This window comes from Phascolarctos cinereus, unplaced genomic scaffold (assembly GCF_003287225.1).
Source record: "Phascolarctos cinereus isolate Bilbo 61053 unplaced genomic scaffold, phaCin_HiC Scaffold_1;HRSCAF=81, whole genome shotgun sequence".
In the NCBI taxonomy this organism is placed as follows: domain Eukaryota; kingdom Metazoa; phylum Chordata; class Mammalia; order Diprotodontia; family Phascolarctidae; genus Phascolarctos; species Phascolarctos cinereus.
The window spans coordinates 68,763,132-68,787,997 of NW_027555514.1; the positions used below are offsets into that span (position 1 = coordinate 68,763,132).

Consider the following 24,866-nt stretch of genomic DNA (forward strand, 5'->3'; position numbering starts at 1 on the left):
GTATAGTATATAGGAGGGGTTAGTCATCTATTTCTGAAGTAGAGTGTTAAGGGGCTGTTTGTCAAGAGAGAGGGTTACAGATCATTTCAAATAGACAAGGAAAGATGCCTGAAAGTCTATCTCCCCTTCCAAAAACTCTCTTATTCATACCATCAATTAAACATTGATAATGGGTTAATGAGTTTCTCTTTTCAAATGATTTAAGCCTGTCAGTCAGTCTCACCTTGACACAAATTAACAACATCGATTTCTTCCTGAAACTTAGCTGAATGTATGCAGTCTTACTGTCAGTCATTAAGCATTTTTTAAGCTGCCACTATATGCCAGGCACAGGATGCAAGAAGAGTCAGATATCAATCCCTGCCCTCAAGGAGCTCACAATGTAACGGAGAAGTTTTAGTTAGAGAGCGAAAGTGAATTGAGCAGTCTGAATAAACTTGTATACATTTTTGAACAAGCTAAAGGGCAGCATAAGGGCACTGGAGAATAAGGAAGATGTACCAGAAACTGGAAAGGTGAAGGAAAAAATAGAAGCTGTTAAGGTAGCGTAGAACTTTTTAGTTGGACAGTAGGGGTAGAAGCTCAGATTTGGAAGGAACTTCAGGGTCATCTAGTGACCATGCAAGATGTGAATGCTAGGACAGGAAGTAGGCAGTTTCTTGATCGTCAGCTGCTTATTGAAGGAGGTCTGGATACGTCACCAGCTCCATACTTCTGCCTTCAAACCCTGTTATTTCCATCCTAACCTTCCAGGGAAGTGTGATATGTTTGTTGATGTGAAAAGCAACGCAACACTTAAGTGATTCGTATATTCTGTGCATAGCACGGCCTGTAGAACACATGCCACAGCATGCTGAGCCCTGGACGTGTCATGGAATTCTATTGTAGTGGTCAGGCAGAGCTCAGTTTAGTACATGCAAATGATACCCTAGAAGTCTGAAAGCATGAAAGTGCGTCCCACAATGCTTCACTTCATATTTTGACATGAATAAGACCACTAAGGGGCATCGACCTTAGGGGGAATTCATATTAGTGGGGTGTACAAAATTAAGACTTTAGGCCCAACCTCAAAAAAATCTTTTCGTGTTGAATTGACTGAGAGTACAGTATAGATGAACATGCAGTTAAGCCGTACATAATAGGGGAGAGTACACTTGGTCTCATAGAGTTTGTGAGTTTATCTCTCAGCTTAAGTCACCAGAAGCTTTGTAGGAAGATATGGAAGGACATCTTCAAAGGAGGGATATGGCTGATGAGGTAGGATTAGATAAAGGGAGTATGTTTCTAAAAGTGAACCTGGTAGGCAGTAACATTTCTTTTTGTTGCCTTTCTGTGGATTTCTGGTAAACGTTCTTGATCATTTTGCTTTTATATTGTGAATATAAGCAAAAAGATATAACAAATTGGTAACATAATTGACGTAATTGGGGATAACTTCACATTCTCTATGTTGAATCATATAACCTTATTGTAATTTGTTGGAGAGACCATTAGACTAGGCTTTGCAAGGTCCAGTCTGACTCTGTTGTTTACTAGTTCTATGACCTTAAAAAAGTCACTTAACTCAGTTTCCTTATATGTAAAATAAAGATAATACTTCACCTACTTAGAGAATTTTATGAGTAATAAATGGGGTAATGGATGTGAAAGCACTAAATGTCTATACAGAATGTAAGGGTATGGTAATATTATTAGCTATTGATGATTTTAATAGAAAAAAGATAATGCAAAAAAATGAGCTTAATAATAGCCATCTAAGTAATAGAAGTCATTGTAAATGTTGACAATATTTAAATGTTACAGATGTTTAAGCAAAAAAGGTGTACATGTTTAGTCAGTATTTGCTGAATTGAAATGTTTGGAAATTTGTACCTTTTGAGAATCATGAGAAATGGAGTCATCTACACATGAGTGACACATGAGTGATATAAAATTCATTAGTGATTTGGGAGGGGAGAGGGAGAGGAGCAAATGCCAAAAAAGGAATCAGCAATGAGTATTTTTTTTAGATCCCCTGTTAATCAGTTTGCCAGTTTTAGGTGACTAAAGGGAAAGAAATTAAGTGTTAGTACCATTAATGTAATAATGATCTTTACAGATCCAATGTATGATGACAGTAAAAACTCTGGATCAAGACTAGTTTGTGAGTTTTATTTTTTCTCTCCTCCTAGTAAAAACTTGGCAAAGGGCCAACTATATATGAAGAAACAGTTCCATCCCCTGTTCAGTTCTGCCAAGAGAGTGCTGTTATGATACTATTGACCAGAGCAGATACTCCTTCCCCCTCTGTTCAACAAGCTTATTCTCTCACCTGGAGGTTCCATGGGCCTATTATGTGGGTTACCATCTAATAGGGTCCCATTTAGCAGACTACACTTTCTGCTTTGTCCACCTCTCCTCTTCAAAAAGTTATTTCTAAAGATCAGGAATTGTTTGCAAAGAAAGGAATCATTAGGAAATTGGTGAATTGTGCTTTGAACTTCTGTTATCTAAGCTAATGTTTTAAAGCTTTAAGATTTTCTGTTCTGATCAGAAGTGTTAACGAAAGGAAATATTTGAACTTGGACCTCTGATATGAAATGTAAGACTTCAAAAATTTAATCACACTTGGTGAAATGTAAACAGTTTTCATTCAGCTTGGCCATATAATCAAGGTATAACATCTCTTTTAAAAATTAGCTTTGGTTTGAATTATAAATAGAAATATAATTTACACATTTACTAGTTGCTTTCTTATTGTTTCTGTTGGCCATTCATAAATGGTAGCTTACTAACATTAAGAGAAAACCCTTCTTCAGTGCCTAGTTTGCTAACAGGAAGTAGCTTTATTAATTTTATTAAATTTTATTTATTTTATTTTGATGGTTCAGAACAATGATTTTTTTCTAATGAAGGTAATCCTATACCAAAACATTGAAACCCTTCCACATTTTTAAGTTGGCCCAGACAACTTAGTGGCTAGCTGCCAGGTGATAAAGCCTCCTCCATTTACCTAGACTACACTGTTGGCCACAAAGTCTTTCCAGCTAAGAAAGACCCAGCAGAACTTGTGTTTTTGGCACAGGTATTCTGGGTCCCTGGACCTCAGTCTGACTTCCAACCAAGAGGAGGTATTAGAGTAGGACTTCAGGGGAGAATGAAATATTTTACATTAATGTATTATTTTTAGTCCTTAACAGTGACCTTTTTGTCTTCAGTTAAAATACTATCTCTTATTATTATTGTTAAAAGCAAGTTTATATTTGGCTCGAAAAGTCCCTTTTAAATATGATTGATTCAAAAAAGAAAAGCTAAAAGTTGCCCAGTTTAATGAATTTGTTCTGTAACGATTATGTCTATCATCCACCCATCTCCTCCTTTGACATGAAAAGACATTATTCAGTCAATTTGGCATTTTCAAAGAGCTTCCTATGTGCCAGAATTGTACTAGGTGCAGTAAATGAAAACCATAAGCACATTCACTCAATAAATAGTTATTGTATCTACTGTGTTTAAGACAAATCAACACAACCGTGTTGTTCTTCCTCTCCCCTTTCCCTCCCCCAGTACTTGGGAGGAAGCTAGATTGTATAGTGGATAGAGTGCTGGACCTGAGTCAGGGAGAGCTGAGTTTAAATCTTATTTCAGATACCTGTTAGCTCTGTGACCCTGGGCAAGTTACTTAACTGCTCTGTACCTCAGTTTCCTCATTTTAAAGTGGGGATGATAATAATAGCACCTGTCTTTAAGGGCGAATTGTTGTGAAGATAAAATGAGATAATATTTGTAAAGAGCTTTGCAAACTTTAAAGCACAATAGAAAATTAGCTATTATTATTATTAGTGTTATTAATATTTGGCTTGTTTGTATTTGAATAATTTACTGATGTAAGACCACCTTACATATAGGTGTTTTTTTGTATTTGCTAAAGTAAATTTACTTTCTAACAGTTGAACTAGTTTGCCATGTTATCAAAATGAAGTTTAAAAAAATTAGTTTGATATTCAATACTGTATTAATCTGTCTCACACTTTTTTGCCTATCTTAAAAGTATTATGTTTAATGATATGATGTAGGTACAATTTGTGACTTATTGGCTTTTTATTCCCAACCTTTATTTTCTTCTGTTTTGAAAAGTCATAGTTTTCTTGTGTTGTTTATAGTATATTTATCTCAGATGTTTTGAGGTTTGTGTTTTGAGTTGTGTTGGCATTGTATCATGTAGGGTGGTTATATTTTTATAAAATACTTGTTTGTTTCATCAAATATCTCTGCATGGGATTCCAGTAATGTAGACTATCCAGCCCCTCACAGTGACTACTTCCCCTGGCAGTAAGGGATGGTGCATCCTTTTGAAAGAAGACGTGGAAGCTTAGATCTAGTTGGCAAGAAGTTGACCTGCAGGTGACTGCTCCTTGTTCTTTTGCTCCCAGCACAGCTTGCTGTGCTTTTGCCATTTGCCATTTATTAGGCAAGTACTTGGATTAGTATTTTGGAAGAGAGCTCCCTCGGGCCCTTTCCAGTTTTTCCAGTCTCTACTGCTTTTGAATGAATTTGCCTTGGTCATGTGGATTTTGAGTTAATTCAGGTGTGACCATTTGTCAGCCCGAACCTCAGTTGTTCCTTCCCATTTCTCAGCCCTTCATCTGCTGTTTTAGTTGCATGCTAGAAATTGCACTCATCTGAAGTACATAGGCTTAATGTGGGAAGGAGGAAAGGTAGCTGTCTAGGAAATGTCAGCAGTTGTTATTAGAGCCAGCCTCTTCAAAGACTAAATTTTACAAGCCAGAACCCTGATCTCACACTAGATAAGCCACGGCTCCTATGTAATCTCTTACTCTTCTCTCCTCCCTCAGGAAAATCCTAAACTATCACCACAAGAAGATCAAAAAGATGTCTCTCCTGCACCAAGAAAGATCTGAAGATCTTTTTCAGTGTTGTTGGAGGTGTGGGGCGTAAGAGCTTGATCTGTTGGTGCCCGTCCACCTTGTTCTCTAAAGGTAAGCCGTGTACATTATATGCACACTCCCAGGTCCATGCCCTGGCATGTGACTGGCAGTAGAATGTGCCATAGCCAGCTTCTGACCGTCAGACTAAACCCCCTCACCAGAGATTGGTGGATGCCTGCCGCTGTGAACAGTAGGTCACAGACCGCATTCTTCTGCAGACCCTTTTCATTTGTGCAGAAGAAACATTCCTTGTTGACACTTCAACACAATCTTTATTCTAGAAATTTGTGATTTTTTTTCCCCTTCAAAATAATAAAAAAGACATTTTTGCAAAAACTTCCCTTTCTCTTGCAACTGGTTCTAAATTAGAACTGACAGCTTATTATAGTTTTTCTCTTATGGAGGTCCCTTCTCAGATTCTTGACATTTGAGTTTAAAAATTTGAGTTATCAAAATGTTCTCTGAAAAGTCAGCTGTTAAAGCCATTTAATTAACTTTAATTAACTTAAATGCACTAAATCATCATGGGCATTTCTGAAAATGTTTTCTTCTTAAAATTTGCCCTGGAAAGGATCATAACCTGATGGAAAGATGTTTTTAAATGTCTCAGAAGGATTCAGAGGCAGCCCTTCAGGTCATTTGTAGCCTCTTGGAAGCTTCAGAAGAGTCTCAAGGCTCACGCTCCTTCAGGCTTGGAAAGGCTATGGTAAAGTGATTTCTCAGGTAGGATCCAGACTTAAGTAGAGTTATTCAAACTTAGAATCTCCTTTTCTTGCTACTAAACAGTCTGCAGATGGAAGGGGTAATAGCTAAATAAGTACACTGAAGATGCTGATTGAGCAGGGATAAAATTGCTGAAGACTGATAAGGTGCAGTGATGGTGCTGCCAATGATATCAGCAGGAAACTTCTTGCTTTTCTCTTATGCATTCTGCTGGGCACTCTCAAAGTGATCTGTTCTCAGTGAAGTAGTATCACTTATAGCCGCTTCTCTCCACCCCAGAGCAAAGCTGCAGATTGAACTTGAGGATTTTTTTTAAAGACTAGAAATGGGTCCGAATGAATCAGTTAAGAACTGCTTTGGCTGCCAGTAAGGATGACTGAACAACAACCACTCTTTGGCAGATTTTTTTCTGTTTTACCAGCATATCCTTCAGGACATGGCAGATCTGAAGATGAGGGTAGCGTCATTGTTTAATTTTGAGTCTCATTCCCTTTGTTGGCCCAAAGTTCTGAACAAGAAGGCAATATCAGAAGCTTGAATTCTGTGTGGATTTTGGTATCTTCTGCAAATTCCTTTCTTGATGGCACTGCATCATTGGTGGAGTTTTCTGAGTTTCCCTTCCAGGCACCTGGTCTGTGTATTCTCTGTACTGCCCCAGGCTTTGGACTAGCTGACTAATAGTATTTCTCTACTCCACGGATCTTCCATTTCATCCTTATCCTCCCTCCATCATTGCACACGCTTCTTTGTGCCGCTGCTATCCTCTGATCCAGTAGCTGGTCTTCAGCAGTTGCTTTGGCCAAAAAGTTTATCACCTTGTGGCCAAGCTATTTGGTGAAGAGTTTCTCTTTACTAATATTATTTGGCAGTAATGTTAACATAAATATACATACTTTTATGGAAAAAATTTCTAGAAGCAATGAAATTCTTGCTGTTAGGAGAATAAAATCTAGCTTGCTATTAGATTACAGCAACTTTTGAAGGAGAAAAATTCAAGTAAAATTTAGATAAGCATGGAAGCTGACAGTTTAGTGGTAAAGATTTGAGCAGTTTGGGCATAATTTTAAAGAATGAATGTTAATTTTTCTAGAAGAAAATGTTTTGGAATAAAACCAAGAACCTACTAGAGTTTATCATTTTTTGTTATTAAAATAACCAAATTTGAGCTAGTGTATTTGGACTCGTCTTACCTTTATGCCTCATTTGTTCTTGTAAACTGATTTCCCATGAGACATTTTCAATTAATTCTTCAGTTTTAGTGATCACTGGTTTTGAATCACTTTTTAGAACATTTATTCCTTTTTCCAAAAGATGCTGCCTATTAATGTTCTGATTTAAAAGGTCAGTCATACAGTATTCCATTTGGATAAAAAATAATATGTGTATTTAAAATAGGAATAAGCAAAATCTTGCCTTCAATGTCCAGAAACTCCACATCCCCCACACCCCCAATAATGTTTTGTTTTACTGTTAACATTGTTTTTGGTAACTTTCATAGAATCATTTAATACTTCAATTCACATCCATTAGCACAGACCCTGAGCTTTATCAATTTTGATTTCCGGTGGTGACTGAGTACTTTTATTGACAAATAGAATCTATGGAGGTATTTGTTCTTTTATGTATACTAGTATTTGTTTCTTCTTTGTAAGCATTTAAAGGAGACTTATCAAAGATGAAAAATTCTTGATTTGCCTCACCAACCTAATTAGTTGCTCCATATTTTTTAATCTTCATAGTCAAACCTTTAAGTCAAGTCAAGTCAAACCTTTTAAAGCTAGCCTTGCTAGAAAGTCTATTTTCTTGGTATGATAGAAGTCATTTGAATATCTTAAATGAAATTAAACACACATAATTATAAATGGAAATGAATTTCTCTAGGAACCTTTTTACATATACAGAATTAACACTGAGACTGAATAAGAGAGGCCAGTGACCTCATCAGTACATAAGCTGTTCAGTGGAACACCTCCCCACCAGCAGCTATGGAATTAGAATCATATGTTCCTTGAACAGTGAATGGATGAAACACATATTGTTTACTTTAAAGAAGGAAGCATGAGATATTCTCAACCTACCCCTCTCCTTAGGACACTTAGAGATATGGAGCCCAGCTCTAGCAGTGCCAAGCAAGATGTAGGAGCCTTGAAATGGGAGTCATTAGACAGGCTGCCCAGAAGTGTGTAGAACAGAATAGCAAAATCTCTGCTAGTTTGTGCAACTTTAAGAACGCTTGGTGAAACTACTGGTACCCTGTGTTGCAAAGGCAGGAACTTCTTGGTTCCTTGTTTTCTTCAGTTCTGTGAGGTTTTAAGAGAGGGAGGGAAGGGAAGGAGCTTCCCCCACCCCACCCCCTTCTCCTCAAGCCCCTGGGCATCCCATCTGAATAGAGCTTTCATGGCCAAATCTTACTTCTTGTTTTTCTGTTTTAGATCTGGCTAATTTATTCCTTTAATCTGCAGGATTTGTGAAATGCTTGTAAGAGTCAAATCATTTATGATTAAGTTTGTGAAATGTACATTGATCCAGTACAACTTGGTATACAAAAAGTATTCAGTACTAGTACTTGATTTGATGGATTTCCCGAAAGGTTTGGCTGAAACAGTTGAGACTGAGATATTTTAAGATACTGACATATCAGTGGTTACCATACAGATACCAAGCAACATTTGAATTGTCAGACATTTGGTTCCTTTAAAAAAATTTAAGATGGCAGTGGTATAGTTCTCTGATGGTACAGTTCTGTGATGCTACAATAAGAACAACTTTCCCCTGCTTTACACCTTTGTAGGTAAGTATAATCATGTCCATTGTGAATATTCACAAATCTTGATTCAGTGTCTACTGTCATGGCCTAGTTAAGAGGGACGTTGTAAAGCAAGGTTATTTTGGAGCTAGCCAGTTCTCATGTCAGCCTTACCGCTCATTTCCACGAGTAGCTCTTACAGCCACTGTCATCCATTCTTGTTTTTAATCTCTTACAAAATGTTTACCCCATTTGAGGATGGAAAGCAACCTCTTAGTAGTGTGGATTAAATACCCTTACCTTCTAGAGAAGAGATGACAAATCATAATACTTGTTATCTGAAGGCAGTAATTACACTGACACACACACACACACACACACACACACACACACAGCACACACACATTTAAGGGAATATTGGCCTTTTCTAATAGCAATCAGCCACAGTTTCTTCATCACCAGCAGGCAGCCATATGCAGCATATTTATCAGTGGCAGGGTAGGCAGTTTAATAGTTTAAAGTGTTTAGAGTTATGTTTAGAGTTAGAAACCCACTCACACACAGGAGGATGGACCCAGAGGTATGGGTGTGTCTAGAATTAATTGCACTTGCTTCAGAGAACAGGAATTGCAGGGAAGCTCCCCTCTGTTATTGAACGGGGAACAGAAAACACAGAAAATTCCAAGGGCAAACTGATTTCTTCAGTGACAAACCAGTACAAAAGATCTACCTTTCCTCATGCTAAAAAGAAACTTTTTTTTTAAGGTGACTGTCCTTGCAAACTCTGAATATCTGCTACCTGCGTTAATGGCTGAAACAATTCACTAGAGTTAGTTACTTTCAGAGAAAATCTGGGGTAAAATATTTGCAAAAATGTGAGTAATTAGCTTATATAAATGAGTCTATCTTTTCTTGGTTAGTGGCTTCAACAAGAAAGAACAGTGAGCAAGCTGATGAAAACTGTTTTACTCTTCTCTAATCTCAGGTCTCATTATAAATACATACATACATGTATATATCCATACATATGTGTGTGTGTGTGTGTGTGTGTGTGTGTGTGTGTGTGTGTGTGTAATTGCGGGGCAGTCAGTTAAGTGACTTGCCCAGGGCCACACAGCTAGAAAGTGTTAAGTGTCTGAGGCTAGATTTGAACTCAGATCCTCCTGACTCTAGGCTGGTGCTCTTTCCTCTGTGCCACCTAGCTGCCCCTCATTATATTTTTAGATAAATATTTATGCCCTGAAAAAGAACCTGCCACATTGGAAAACTTGATTGATAGCGTGAAATGCAGGATGGGTCATAATTCAACTATATTTGTGAAATGCAGATCCATGTTTATTTAATTATGGCTGAATTCTTCACTTATATTATTAACTTTGAGGATAAAAGTTTAAATAGAAACAGTTAATAAAGTTGCCTGATTGTTCTTCTCTCCTGTGGATGTTTACCAGGTTTCGCTTGCTGTGACCTTGTACCTTTCTTTGGCATAAATGACCAGGAATAAAAATTATCTCCAACTATAAGAAGGACTTTTAATTCAAGCTATGGATTATGGATAAAATGGGTTATTCTATTTAACTTCCCCTTTATGTTCTGTCTAGTTTTGCATATTCTAGCACCAAGTTGCTTCTGAAAACAAAACAAAACAAAAAAAACAACTCTGTAATAGTATGTAAAAAACGTACTATTTGAAAATACTTCATGAATTTTGAATGAGTACTTTAACAAACATTATTCTGTGCATCATTGTGATCTCTTAAAGATTCTAATCACCTAGTTTAAAAACTTTGTGCTAGGCAGTGTTCCTTATCAAGATGACTAATAGCTATTAGGGCATTCTTTGTCCTTGTAAAAATATGCCTTAATAGGGGCAGCTAGGTGGCGCAGTGGATAGAGCACCGGCCCTGAAGTCAGGAGGACCTGCGTTCAAATCTGGCATCAACCAAACACTTGACACTTACTAGCCGTGTGACCCTGGGCAAGTCACTTAACCCCCAATTGCCTAAAAGCTATATAAATATATATATATATATATATGTGTGTGTGTGTGTGTGTATACATATATATATATATATATATATATATATATATATATATATATATATATATATGCACCTTAATAGTACCAATTTATTTTGGAATTGAAGAATGTCAATAGAAATCACTAAATAATATATTTTGGTCTTGAAATAAAAGTATACTCTTAGCAAAGATCTCTGTAATACTTAAAATTGCTTAATACTCTCATTTTTTATGAAACCAACTCATTACTTTTTTTCTTTTGGAGGTGGCTCAATTTCTACTATTTAAGTTTGATAGAATTAAAGATGAAGTACAAACACCAGAAAGTTCAAGTTAAAGTGAATATAGGAAACATAGCAACTCGTTGAAGCCTATTTTTTTGTCTTGGTCCAAGTTAGCTTTTTGACTCTATTTGATATAAAACCATATGATAAAGAACATTAGCTAAGCTGGCAAGTGGGTATATTAACCTTCTCATGTAAGAGCTACCAGAGGGTGCCTCTTTGGTCCTCAATGTCATACCAGTAGATGAGGCAGATATTTGTAGTGTGGCAGATACCATGCTAGCCCTATGCCCCTCTCAGACTTGGGGTAGAAGAGTGCCTGGCCTTGGCAGCTCGCCAAGGGCTTCTTCCCACCAGCTCCCGTGCTAACAGTAGGCATCACCCTTGGTTTTCCTCCTCTCCACAGTCAGGCAAGGCCTCAGATCGTAGAAGTCTGTGCCCTCTATGAGCTGTGTCTATAGAGTTGGAGACTCAAGTATTCACACCTACTGTGTATGTTTAAAAAGCAGTCGTATGAACAGAGGTTGGTATTGGTCAGTGAGCGATTTATGAAGTCCGCTGTGTTCCAGGTATTGTGCTTAGTGCTGTCAATACAGAACCAATACTGAACTAGCACCTGTGTATGTGCACATGTACGTAGATGCTGTCTACTTTGGAAGAGTTCAGTATGTATGTGCATCATTCATGTGGATGTATGTACACAAAAGGATGCAAGGCTATTTGGGGGAGAGACACACTAGCAGCTGTGGGCAATCAGGAAAGGCTTTGGGCTAGAATAAGCCAAGGCTTCTATGAGGTGGAAGTAAGGGACAAGTGCCCCCTAAGCCAGGGGGGACACCCAGGACGAGGGCAGAGTGCCATCTGTGAAGAACAACAAGAAGGCAGATATGGCTGGATCACAGAGAGGGTGAACTAGAGTAATGTGGAATAAGGCTGGAAGGGTAAGTTAGAGTCAGTGATAGACACTTGTAAGTCATAGAGCATATTAATAACTTTTTTCTAATTTGCTTTTAGGTTTTTTTGGTGGGAAATGAAACGCCTTGTTTTTTCTTCTCTTAGATGTTTAGATCAGAATCTTCTACTGAGAGGATATGTGATTTCATTGGTGCTTCATTGATCTTGGCAACAGTGTGAATCACTATTCACCTATGCCTCTCTTATCTTGTCCATATCTTCCTATTAATTCTCCACCCACTGGGCTACAATCCTTCCTCTAGATCCTTTGTCATTCCATGGGTACCAGTGTAGCATGGGACCTGTCTGTATGTAACTTAATCCTGAAGTTTAATCGATAATTTTCTGTTCTGCATTGACTTGAGTTGAGCCACCAGAGATAGGATTGGGTATGGATAGTTTTCTGTTGTTAACTAAATGCAAAATTACTGCACTTTAAGAATTTCAAAAATTCCATACCTCAGGAAAAAAAAGGAATATCAGATGAAAATGCTGAAACGTTGTAGTTGTGCACAATTGCCTCTTGTTAGTATTATGTTGAATAAGCTTACTAAACAAATGTAACCAGAAGAAATGGAAACTGAGGGGTTGCATCTGTATTGTAAAGCAGTTTCAAATTCACACTGGAAGAATTAAGAATTTTGAAGAGGAATTCAGTACAAATTCATTGGGAAAACAGGTCGTTGATTATAAAAGTCCTACTTAGTTAATAACAGCTTTCCTTTAGGTTTGTTTTAGGTCATATAAGTCTTGAGTGAATAGTGTGTTGTTGTTCAGTCATCTTCAGTCACACCTGATTCTGTGACCCCATCTGGGGTTTTCTTGGCAGAGATACTGGAGTGGTCTGCTGTTTCTTTCTCAAGCTCATTTTACAGATGAGGAAACGGAGGCAAACAAGATGAAGTGACTTGCCCAGGGTCACATAGCTAATAAGTGTCTTAAGCCAGATTTGAACTCAGGAAGATAAATCTTCCTGACTCCAGGCCTGGCACTCTATCCACAATGCCACCTCGCTGTTCATAAGTTTACCAAGATTTAAAAGAATTTGAGTTGAATGTACACTCCTCCCCAAATCTGTTCATATTCTACAAAATAATTCATACAGTATTAACAGGGAGCTTTCATTGCAAAATTTTTGACTAAAACTTTTTTTTAAGTGAGCTAATTTTAGATTTTCAGCATATAATTCAAGACCTTGTCTTCCTAAATGAAAAACAAAGCCAATAATGCTGTAGGTATAGGGAGCATAGAGATAAGAGAATGTAAAGGCTGAAATGGTGATGTGTGAAGATGTATCGATCACCTCACTTTCTGGCAGTCCTCTTCTCCCTAATTACTTTCTGTTTCCATTTCCTCTCACATACAATAGTAATCCTGCTTCTGAGTGTATGTATCCTATCCCTTACATGTTCTCAAACAAAGGGTCCCTGCCTTTGAAGAACTTAAAATATAATTGAGGAGATATATAGCATATGCACATTAAATAGTACAAAGTAATATATAATTTACAGTACAAGGAAGTTCTACGAATTCAGAAGGAAAGAGAGATCACTGTAGGCTAGTGACAAAAATCTGAGTCATGAAAAAGTAGGATTTGAGGAAGGCCTTGAAAGATCTGTGGAATTTGGCTAGGTGTTCCAAGCAAGGAGAACATCCTGAGAACAATCTCAGAAGCAAGATTAATTCTGCATAGGAGAGAAAATGAGAAGACTGGCTTGACTGAAATAGATGGTGTGAATTAGGACGACGAGAGAGATGAGGTTGGTTGTGGGGGGGGCGGGGAAGTTTAGATGTTATCCTTTATGTAATGGAGCACTATGTCAGGGAAGTAACATGAGGAGATTGGCCTTTTAGGAAGATTATTTGGCATCGATACTCAGAGTGGATTAGAGGGGAGAAAGGTTAGAAAATATTTTCCTTGGTTGGGCAAAAACCCTAGTTTTCTTAAGAAAATTCTGTTTAAGAGTCTTGTTTTCATTTTGTTTTCTCTTTATATGCTCTTTCCTATAAAGGCTCAAAGTTTTATACTAATATTCATTTATCAAATTATATATTAATTTTATAAAAAAAATTAGTCATCAGTATTAAAGTTTTATGTAATATGTTGAATATCTTTCCTTTTGTTCAGAGACCTTGAAACTGTTTGTAATTCAATTAAGCTCTTACTGTGTACAAAGCACTCTTCTAAGGTTGGGGATAGGAGACAGCTCCTGCCCTTAAAGTGTTTCCATTTTATTGGGGTATATACAACATATACACAGATCAGTGAGGACAAGTTGGAGAGAGAGTAATCATTAACAAATAGTAGGGAGAGCGGGTCAGGGAAGTTTAGACAGTTACTCATCCTGTACATTTTTTAGACATTGAAATTAGGGTAAATTTCATTTTAAGTCAAATAGATTTAAAATAGTAATCAGCAAGATTCAGAGTAGCCACTTAATGAATGCTTGTTGGATTTTTTTCCTACAGTATATAAAAACAGCTTAACATAGAAATACAAGGCCTTACGGCCAGGATAAAACAGCCCTTTTACTGTTAAATGTAATATGAATTATTTAATGAATTATTTTATAGAATATTCTATTTACAATGTTTCTTTTGTTAATGTTGCCTACATATCCTTGAGTTCATTTTCAGATGTATGCTTTTCTTTTTTTTTTACTTTGAATATTAATTTATTTTTAGTTTCCAATATTCACTTCCATAAGCTTTTGAGTTTTAAATTTTCTCCTCCTCCCTTCCCACCTCCCTCCCCAAGATGGCGTGCGATCTGATATAGGCTCTACATATGCATTCCTATTAAACATATTTTCACGTTAGTCATGTTGTAAAGAAGAATTAGAACCAATAGGAAGAACCATAAGAAAAAAGAAACAAAACAGAAGGAAAAAAAAGAGCAAATATAGTATGCTTCAATTTGCATTCAAACTCCATGGTTCTTTCTCTGGAACTGGATAGCATTTTCCATCATGAGACTTTTGGAAATGTCTTAGATCCTTGCATTGCTGAGAAGAACTAAGTCTGTCAAAGTTAGTCATCGCACAACATGGCTATTACTGTGTACAGTGTTCTCCTGATTCTGCTCATTTTACTCACATCAGTCCATAAAAGTCTTTCCAGGTTTTTCTGAAGTCCACTTGCTCATCATTTCTTATAGCACAATAGTATTCCATTACATTCATATACCACAACTTATTCAGCCATTCCACAATTCCAGAATGGTTGGATCAGTTCACAACTCCACCAACAATGCATTAGTGTTCCAATTTTCCCACATCTTCTCCAACATTTATCATTTTCCTGTTTTGTCATGTCAGCTCAAAGTTGTTTTGATTTGCGTTTCTCTAATCTGTAGTGGTTTAGGGCATTTTTCATATGCAGATAGATGCTTTTCTCCCCCAAATCTTCTACCTTCTTAACTTAATACTTCTCGTACACATTTGTACAAGAAGAAAAAGCATAGTCTGGTCATGTTATCTCTCACTTCTATTTTCAGTTTTAACAAATTGGAAGAAGTAATTTTGAGAAATATAGACTCATCTGCACTGACTTCAGCTAGATGAAACTCTCTTCTCATTAGGGTCTTTGTAAGGGCCAGGCCTGATCCAGACTAAAACAAACCCTCTTCCGGTTTGATGTTAGAACGAGATGAGATACTTGTTCATTCAGCCATGAACAACCTGAGGTTTACATAGCACAGAAAGGATATTCTACAAAAGCACTCTAGCACTTAGCTTGGGTCAGCTTACCTCAGTATTGAAACATGCTTACCACCATAGGGAAACATGTCTGGTCACTGAGACAGTGTCTAGTGACTTCTCCAATCCTGGGATATCCACCAAGTCTAAGGGCCCTTTTCCTTCCCTTAGGTGACCAGAAAGCGAAGTCATTATGGCCAGAGACCACCAGGAATTTATATCTCCAGCCTGAGCCCCCTGGGCCATCAGATTCCCAAGATACCTTCAGTCCCCTGTCAGGGAAAAATTAGCTTAACTCATATTGATAGACATTAGAATCATCGTAACAAATAATACAAATAACAACAGTGCAGTGTGTCCCAAAAAGCCTTAGTGTCATTTTAAGTTAACTACACTAAGAAGTTTGTGATACGCAGTTGTCTCAAATATTCGGTAATGAATTCAGTAATGAAATATTCAGTAGTGAATACTGAATATTCATTATAATGTTTAAATGGTACCAATCTGCAGATTCATATCTTTTTTAATAAAATTATTGTAAGTTGAATTAAACAATCTCAACGAGAGTGAATAATAGAATAAGCAAGCCAAATAAAGAGCAAAGCAAAAATTAAAACCATGAAACCTGAACTCTCTATGCTTTGTCACTTTGCAGTGTTATATGTCTTCGCAAGGCACAGGTACCGATCAGCTAGCTCGATGAACTGCCCCTCAAAGTGCATCGCATCATCAGAACAATTCTAGTCTGTCCTCTGATGATGGCCATAGAAAGTTTTATTGCTATTTCCCCCCAAACATAGTCAATTTGTATATTCTTATTCTTTCTTTACTTTGTCTCAATTTCACATATCTTAAGGTATTTCTTTATATTTCTTTTCATTTTATGACATAATCATTTTTGTACGGTTACATATGTGACCATATAACATTACTCAACTTGTTCGGACATTCCTCAGTCATTAAAAATGTCGTGGTTTTTTCTGGATATTTTTACATTTTGCAAAAACAGTCCTTTATCTGCACAAAAACAAAAAAAAATTTATTTCCCCAATGCATAGCCTCAGTAAGATTTTCTTACTTAAAAAGCCTTGAAAAAAAGACCTTGAAAAAATGTGTTTATGGAAGTTGCTCATGGTGTTCCACAATCTGGAGATTTATTGTCCTTTAGATATCAGAGAATATTGATTTTTAGGTAGAAATTCCCACAGTAAATTCTTAATAAATCTTTTTTTGAATTGAGTTGTCAAATCTCTTCTAATATTTCAGGAGAATGGAAATTGAGACATTGACTCCCATCAAATGAAGTGGGAAGGTAGTAGAATGTATTTCTCCCTGGGGTGTGAGTATCAAAAAGATCCCCTCCAACTCTGAGTGGGCATAGGATTTATAGAATCTTAATCACTTTCTTCCATCTGGGTCTCAGTAGAGTGGGCTTTCATAGCAAGTCTAATCTATTTTAATGCATTTTAAAATCTCTTCAGTACTTAATATGTTTTCATTATTTTACTCCTTCTTGACTTTCCTTTGTGTTTTCTAAGGATTTGTGATCAAAGAGACCAGCAAGTTAAGAGTCAGGAAATCTTAATTTGTTTCCTTGCTCTTATACTGACAGAATATTTCTAAGATGAATAAGAGTCCACCTTTTATATGTTTTAAAAAAAAACAAGATTTTAAAGAACATTTTATTTTCAGTTTTGTATATTGATCATGGTTGGATGTGGGGGTGTGTCTGTGAGGCTTGGGAGCACAGCAGCTGTTTATAGAAGGATCCCACTGCTCAGGAACTGCTGTACTCCTCAGACAGCTAGGTGGTCCTCTTATCTCCGAGGCTGCCCACTTTGGTGCCAGACAGTGTGGACATCCAATGAGACTTAGACCTATTGCAGCTTAGAATTCCCAAGCTCGAATGGTGAGAGATAGCCTGCACTAGGGTGATAGCTTTGTGAGTGGTAAAAAGGGAGACATGCTGCTGAGATGGGGAGGGGGGAAGAGAGAGGAAGGAATTACACAAATGAATTTATGTTAAATGGTATAAGTTGAAGATGGTTTGACCCCTGAGGCAGCTTGTAATGAAAAAAGTACTGGTTTTAGAGTCAGAGGTTCTGGGTTCAAATCAAGTTTGCACTTATTACATGGGTGACCTTGTACATATAATTCATTTTTCATCTCTGGACCTTGGTTTCATCATTTTAGCTCCAAATATTTAACAGATTGTCTTGCATAGAGGCTACCAACAATCACTTCGTAGTTATTTTGTGTGTATGTGTTTTTAATGGTATTATCTAAGAACAGATTTAGTACTAGAAGGGACCTTAGAGATCCTCTAGTCTAGTGGTTGCCAGATTTTTTGATCACATAAATTTATCAGTCAAAAATTTTTAAGCACCCCTCATTAATGTATATTTATTTATAAATTTCATGTATGTACTATTGCATTAAATATTTGTTTTAAATATGTAACAATAGAAAGATGGAATGAAGAAAAATAAATAATACTTGTAAATTTATGGTTTTTATTTATTAGTGGAAGGAAGGAAATGGGTGTTTTTAAGCCCTTTTTATGTGCCATACACTGCTCAGTACTAGGGATACAAATGTAAGCAAAAATATAGATAGTTTCTGCCATTGAGGAATTTACATCCTAATAAAAGAAGACAACATAAAGAAGGGAATTGGGGCGGGGGTGGCTAGTGGGGAGTGGGGAGTTATGATTTTGAAGTCCATAAGTGAGGGTCAGCTCCAGGAGGTGAATGAAGGCTGGCTGGCCTTAGACCTTCCACAAAATGGAAGCCCCCAACAGGAACTCATTGATGAGAAGTTACGTGACATGGATAGAGAACCAGTGGCAAAGCCAACAAGACCTGGGTTCAAGTGCAGCCTTTGACAATACTGTTTGCAAGACCTTGGACAAGTCATTTAACTCTTATTTTTCTAGACAATTCTCTAAATTTATAAATTGCACAGAAGGGATTAATCTGCATTGATAGAAGACACATCCTCATCTTGCAGTTTTCCTATACTTAGGAAATTACAACTCCATTTCCTATCCCTATCCTTGCCTATTTTTAACAAGACAAAAATACTTTTTTGTTCTTATTAAGTCACTAATAATTTATTGTCATACTTATTAATGTATTAATGTAATATTTTAGTGAAAGTAATGTGAATTGAATATCCATTTAAAAAAAAATTCCTCTATATGGCCTGGGTAGATAACAGTGGATTTTAAATAATTATTTGATCTAATTAACTGAATTAATCTGGTAATGTAGCTAGATGAGAAGACTAACTTATTTCAAAAATTAATGGATTCAATAAGAAGTCACTTATGTTTATTAAATAGGTTGGTGATATGGTCAGACCTACACTTCAGGAAAATCATTTTGACAGGTACATTGAGTATGGCTTGGAGGGCAGAGGTGCTTGAGGCAGGAAAGCTATTTATGAGATTTACAGTATCTAGGTGAGAGGTGATCATGGCCTGAACTAAGTGGTGTGTAAGTGAAGAAAAGGAGATACATACATACATACATACATACATATATACACCCACACCCACACACACATACTGTGTGTGTGGGTGTATGTGTGTGGGTGTGTGTGTGTATATACACACACACACCCACACACACTGATTGACTATATGGGGTGAGTGAAAGGGAACGAGTCCAGGTCACAAATCTGGGTGACTGGGGAAAATAGGGAAGTTAGAAAAAGAGAGAAGAGGTGTAGGAAGAAAGGTAATCTGAGGAGCTCTGAACCCGTCTCTACCGGCTCATCGTTTGTGACTCACTATCCCACTTAAAATGAAAAACAGAAGGAAAGGATCATTTCCTGAAGCACAGAGCCAGTGCACTGAGAGGCACCTGCCACAGCCACAAGGTGAGTGAAGGTGCAGGAGGAAGGTGTGTTGGGAAGGGGGATTTCTCCAGTGGTAACTATGCTGCTGCTGCTGTGGCTGCAGGGGAAGGGAGGGCTGGAGAGAGAGACAGATTGGGAGCTCTGATGGGAACCAGGCGGGAGAGTGTGGGAGTTTAGAGGAATAATCAATGAAGAGTATAGCAGGTAGGATTGTGTGAGAGCAACGTCCCTTATTCGATCTGCTGGTGAGTGCATCTTTCCTTTTTCCAGTCGGTCTGTTGCATTCCTTCTAGGGCTCACAGCCACGGCCCTCATGTTGGGGCCCACTGATCTAGTCTAATCTCATTTCTGCAACTGAGGAAACTGAGGCTGTGAGAGTTTGTGAGTTGCCTGATGACGAGCAGTAAATAGCAATAATGCTTCAATCCCGAGTTCTGTCTCTAAAACCAGTGTTCTTTTCCTCTGCATCTTGTTTCTACCCTATTTCAATGATAATTTTAAAAATACTCCCTTTAAATATGAAGAGACTAGTGTTCACTTTTTTAATACGATCTAATCTTTAGTTTGTAAGATAGTCATTGTAGTTGGTGATCATAATCTCTCTGAAAGTGTTTTCCTTTATGCAAATTTAGCGGCATTAATACAGTGTTTGTGTTCTTAACTCTGACCTCATTAGCACCAAGTGCAGACCAATGCAGCCAAACAGTTCTGTCTTCTCTGTTGATCTTTTTGAATTTCTTGGAGGGAAAAAAAAGACACTGGGTATTCAGTATACCATTATAGTTTGAGGTAAAGAGGCAGTGTTTCACTCATGTTTTCTTATGAAGTCCGTCCACCTCAGTAAATTTCAGTAGGATTTATTCAGAGTGCATATTGGGAGTTCATGCTGATATGAAAGGTCATTAGGCGCAAGGATATGTTTGAGTTTGTCTTGATTTGAAATTTCCTTTTAAGCATAATTTTGCCTTGTTTTTCACTGAAACCACCTATAAATGAAGTTAGAGCCTACTACGTGCTACGTGTTGTGCTTTTGCTTCTGCTGTCATTAAAATTAATATTTCTAGAAAACTTCCAGCAAGGGTATGACAAGGGGTGGGCAAAATACAGGAAGGACCATGGATTTATTGGTTTTCGGTTATTTGTAATTCGAAATCTTCCTCTCCCCCCCAAGAACCATGGAAATACTTTGATACATTGCATTCTTGTGGCACCTTTCCGTTTAGTATAGTCCTATAATATGTTGTGTTTTACTGACCTAAACATGTTGTTTTCATTGGTCTCCGTGGTCTGCCTTCACTCTCCCTTCTTGCTCCAAAAGCTACAAGATCTTAATCCCCTGCTTGGGTATTTCTATATGGTTTTTCCCCCTTTGAGAAGTGGTGGTCTTTACCATCCAGGGAGCTTCCCTGGGCTCTGTATCACTTTTCCCGTAGACACAGAATACCCCAGCTCCAAGTGATTGATTTGTAAAGTCTCAAACTATACTTCCTGCCTAAAAATATAATAAAGCTTATTTTTACTTTGTCACTCACTTTGTAATCTTTTTACTAGTGTAAATATGATTTTGCACAAAGTTGCATGTTAAATAGCTTTGGAATGTTCATCTCCGTCCAACACTCATCTTAAGCCTTCGTTACTGTTGTATTTGTAGATGTCTAGAATTTGTCCCTGGGCAAATAGCAAAGACATGCTGTGATAGCTTATAATTTGGCTCATCTTTCTACTAATTTTTCTTGGAGCAAAATGTGAAAACTCTTAGCACATATTTTGGTAGGCACAAAATGTTAATTATTTACCACATAGAGGGGGGATTTTGCTTTGTTTTTTTTTTTTTAACCTGTATTTAGAGTATCAAAGGGTGATTTCTCATTAGAGTATCTGATAACAAACCAGGTGAAGCTTATAAAACTGCTGATTGATCAACCTTACTGGAAATTGAACTGCTATTTATTTAAAATTTTATATAGGACAGCTTTTCATATGTTTTAATATTTTGTTTCCTTCAGAGAGGATTTGATGATCAAGTAGGAGATTGATGATTCCTTAAAACTAGTCCATTTTAAGGCATTTGTTAACCTACCCCGTGAGTAGAAGGTTTTACATAAATTGTTTTAACTAAAGTTTTGCTTGCTGCTTTTGTTACTATTCCTAGATGTTAAAATCTGGAATGCTGATACATGTTTTCAAGGGAGAGAATTTATGCATCTCCATTACTATGAAGTTCTGTGTAAAATTTGGAATAAGGTCAGTGTTGAATTATTTCATCAAGAAAATTTATTTTAATGTTAAAATTCTCTTTACCTCTATTTTCTTTCCATACCTTAAGAAATAATTTTAAATTGGTAGAACTTAAACTGGGTTGGTTTTTACATTTGCTCCAAATTTTATTATTTTGAATGACAAAATGTTTGTCATTTTGGCCTGTGAACATATATATACACACGAGTATTACAGATTTCAACCAAGAATTATTTATTCCTTAAATATGTTGATTCTCTTAAGACCCACAGTCCTCCAAAATGTCAATCTACAAATTACCAGAACGTTCTTAGTTCATTTACTGTAACAATACTGACGTATATCAATCTTAATATGAGAATCCTAGCTAGACTTTGAATATAATTGGATGGTAATTTATTATAACCCCCCTCTTTTTTTAACAGATGAGAAAAGTGGGATGTGGGAAGGCTAAAGAAATCATTATATGTAGAATTGGAAGACACTCTACACGTCATCTAATCTGTTATCCTTCAGAAAGATCATTTAAGTTGCAGAATCTGAATTTAAAAGACACCAACTCTAGTGCTCTGTAAACTGTGTCATGAAACCAAGATTTAACACATTTTACATCGAAAAGATGAAATCTTGTGTTACATCTAAAAATGCATAGAGTGCAGTGGAGCCTTGTAGCTTCAGACCAACATCAAAAAAGATGAGTCTGAAATAGTGGGAATTAAATCAATTACAGAATAACTATAAAGAAATAGGTGTATTATTTAGAAACACACACTGTGATGACTTATAGTGTTCCCACATAAAGGTCTGTCTATTAAAGTCCTGCTTAAATCAGTAGATACAAATAAGAGAAATTTGTAATTAGTACGTTACAAACGTGAGTTATTTTAAATGGATGCTTACAGAGTACTTGAAAAATTAGGTAAGTGCTAAATATTCCAATGGCAGTCTTATTTAGCTAGAAATATGCTTAGCAGATCCTTTTGTAGTTCAGAGGTAAACTTTAGTTCATTGTGAATTATGACAAGTTCGGAATTAGTGTGATGTAAATTTGAGATTTTAAATACATAAGTAACCATACATCGTTCCTCAGATGTCGAATATCTTTTAGATGAGCCTCATTGGCCGTGAGCCTCGTGGTTACCAGGATGAAAAGTTTTCATGCCCCCCTTCCCTATCATTACTTCAGCAGCAATGCATTAACAATGTGATAAGCAGAAGCTTGGTGTTACAAGTTGTATGTGGAATTTGTTGATTTTACTTGCTACCTAAGTTTTCAGTTGAACTTTTTTTTTAACAGATTCTAGGCCTGAATAGCATGATTAACTTAATTTTTTAGACAATATTAGACACAATGATCCACCACATCTGAAATTATAATAGTAATTTCTCCAAGCACTATTCAAGGAGCAAAGGTTTTCTTCTTCTGAGGGAAATGAGAAGAGCTTAAGGTGTTTTTTCCAATGACCTCAGTTGTGCTGAATTCCTAAGAAATTAGTCCAATAAGTTTGTGAAAAGTTATACAAAATGGGATACCCTCTTATATAGTTTCCTAAAAATAAGGTAGTGATAAGAATCAGAGATGCCTCGAGGTAATCGATTTGGCTTTGGTAATAAAGCCCAGGAGCACAGAAATGGAAAACCGCAATACTTGTGGCAGTGCTCGTAGCAAGGGACCTCCTCCAAAATTGGGTGACATGCCCTCAGTGAACCCCAGGCATGGATCGTTAAGAGCCTTACTGATGACCAGGACCTCTCCTCTTACTTCTTGTGACTAGGAGAAGGGGTAGAACAGATGAAGGAATGGGAAGTTAGACAGATGATTGTATTTTATTTCCTTAACTAAATTACCCCTTCAAAGAAATCTGGAATTCATTGAATTTGAAAATTATTAATGGCAGTTTTGTTGTCCTTCTACCAAAATTTTTACCATAATTATAGAACTGTATGTGTAAGGTACTCAATCACTCATTTTTGAAGTCTCCAAAACAATTCATAATGAGTTTAAGAAAAGGAATTCAACTATAATCCTTAAATGTAATTATCTGAAGTTCTTCTACAATAAATTTGTCATAAACAGTGGTCCAGGCATACTGAGAAATGTTTAAATGATTTTTCTTAAAATTTTTATGTAAAGCTAACACTTAGGTTCAGATAAATCCACCTAGAATGAGATGGCTCTATTAAATGTCTACATAACTATATTGAATCCTCTGGTACAGCAAGTAATGACCCAGCTGTTTAATCTTTTTGAATCTCTTTGATTAAATCACAGTGCTAGCTATTAGATATCACCACAGGGGACTGTGGTATAGTGGGTTCTTGTCATTGCAAAATTTGAGATTCTTAAGTAAAAGAACCACATCAAAGGCAAGCTATTGTTTAAACAGCAGGCTTGCCCATGGTAGAGATTTCTTTGCCATGAATGGAAATGAAGAATTCTGTGGTTCTGTACCAGTAATAGAAATATTTTTAATATGCCACTTTGCTGACTCTCACCAGCCAAATACCAGCAATTCTAGTGGGTACCTTTACCCTCTCAGAAAAGGCTGGTAAAACAGCCTTCATTCGGCAACATAGAACAAGTGTCATGAACCCAGCCTTGGCAAGGCATACTCTTGAAACATTCCCGTAGAATTCACCCGATACTCATCATTAAATCTTAGCATAGATTCTTACTATCTCTGTTCACAAATCTTGGAGATAACAGGTTTGTGTCTCTTATCTTTTCTTAATCAGATAGTTATGGGGAAGAGTGGTATGGTGAAGCAGACCATCATCTTCCTGTTGTGAGGAGAGTAAGGAAACTGATATACATACATCACCTGGGACTCCTCAGTGAGGTTGGTGCATGTGGGCCTGAGAAGGGTGCCTGGCTCACATGTGTATTTATGATTTGCCTTTTAGTTGTTTATCTGTTAGAACTTTTCCTTCAAAGGATGTACATCAGTATGAGTCTGATCTGCTGTGTCATTTTAGCCAGAAATGCAGAAGGCAAAGCTTACATTTTCTTCAGGATTTACTTAGTTTCAACTTGTTGTTTTAAAGTTTAAAGTAAAAACTCCAACTTGAGTAATGCTAGAAGATTTTAATACATATTTCTGTGATCCAAGTAATGTATCACACCCTTGTGGACAGTTTATCACATGTTAATTACGTGGGCCAAAATTGAGGGAGAGACATTACCTGAAAGGGCAACCCAAAAATGGGGCCTTCCTAAATGTTGTTTCAGATTTATTGCTGTAGACAACAGAGCATTTTAAAAGTTCGTTTTATATTTTCTAAAACATTTAACTTGGTTTTTAAGTGAATTATTGGTTACCTAGGTAACTTTAAATAATGCTTCAAAATTCTGTTTTATTTTTATCAGTTTTCTCCCTGGCTATTTCTGTCAAACCTAAACCAGCCACATGAA

General features: G+C 36.8%; 1 protein-coding gene across 4 annotated transcripts in view; it reads left to right on the forward strand.

The window, feature by feature from the left end:
• Positions 1–24,866, forward strand: part of ZEB1 (zinc finger E-box binding homeobox 1) — a 197,987-nt gene that overhangs the window by 63,697 nt on the left and 109,424 nt on the right. The window lies entirely within an intron of this gene.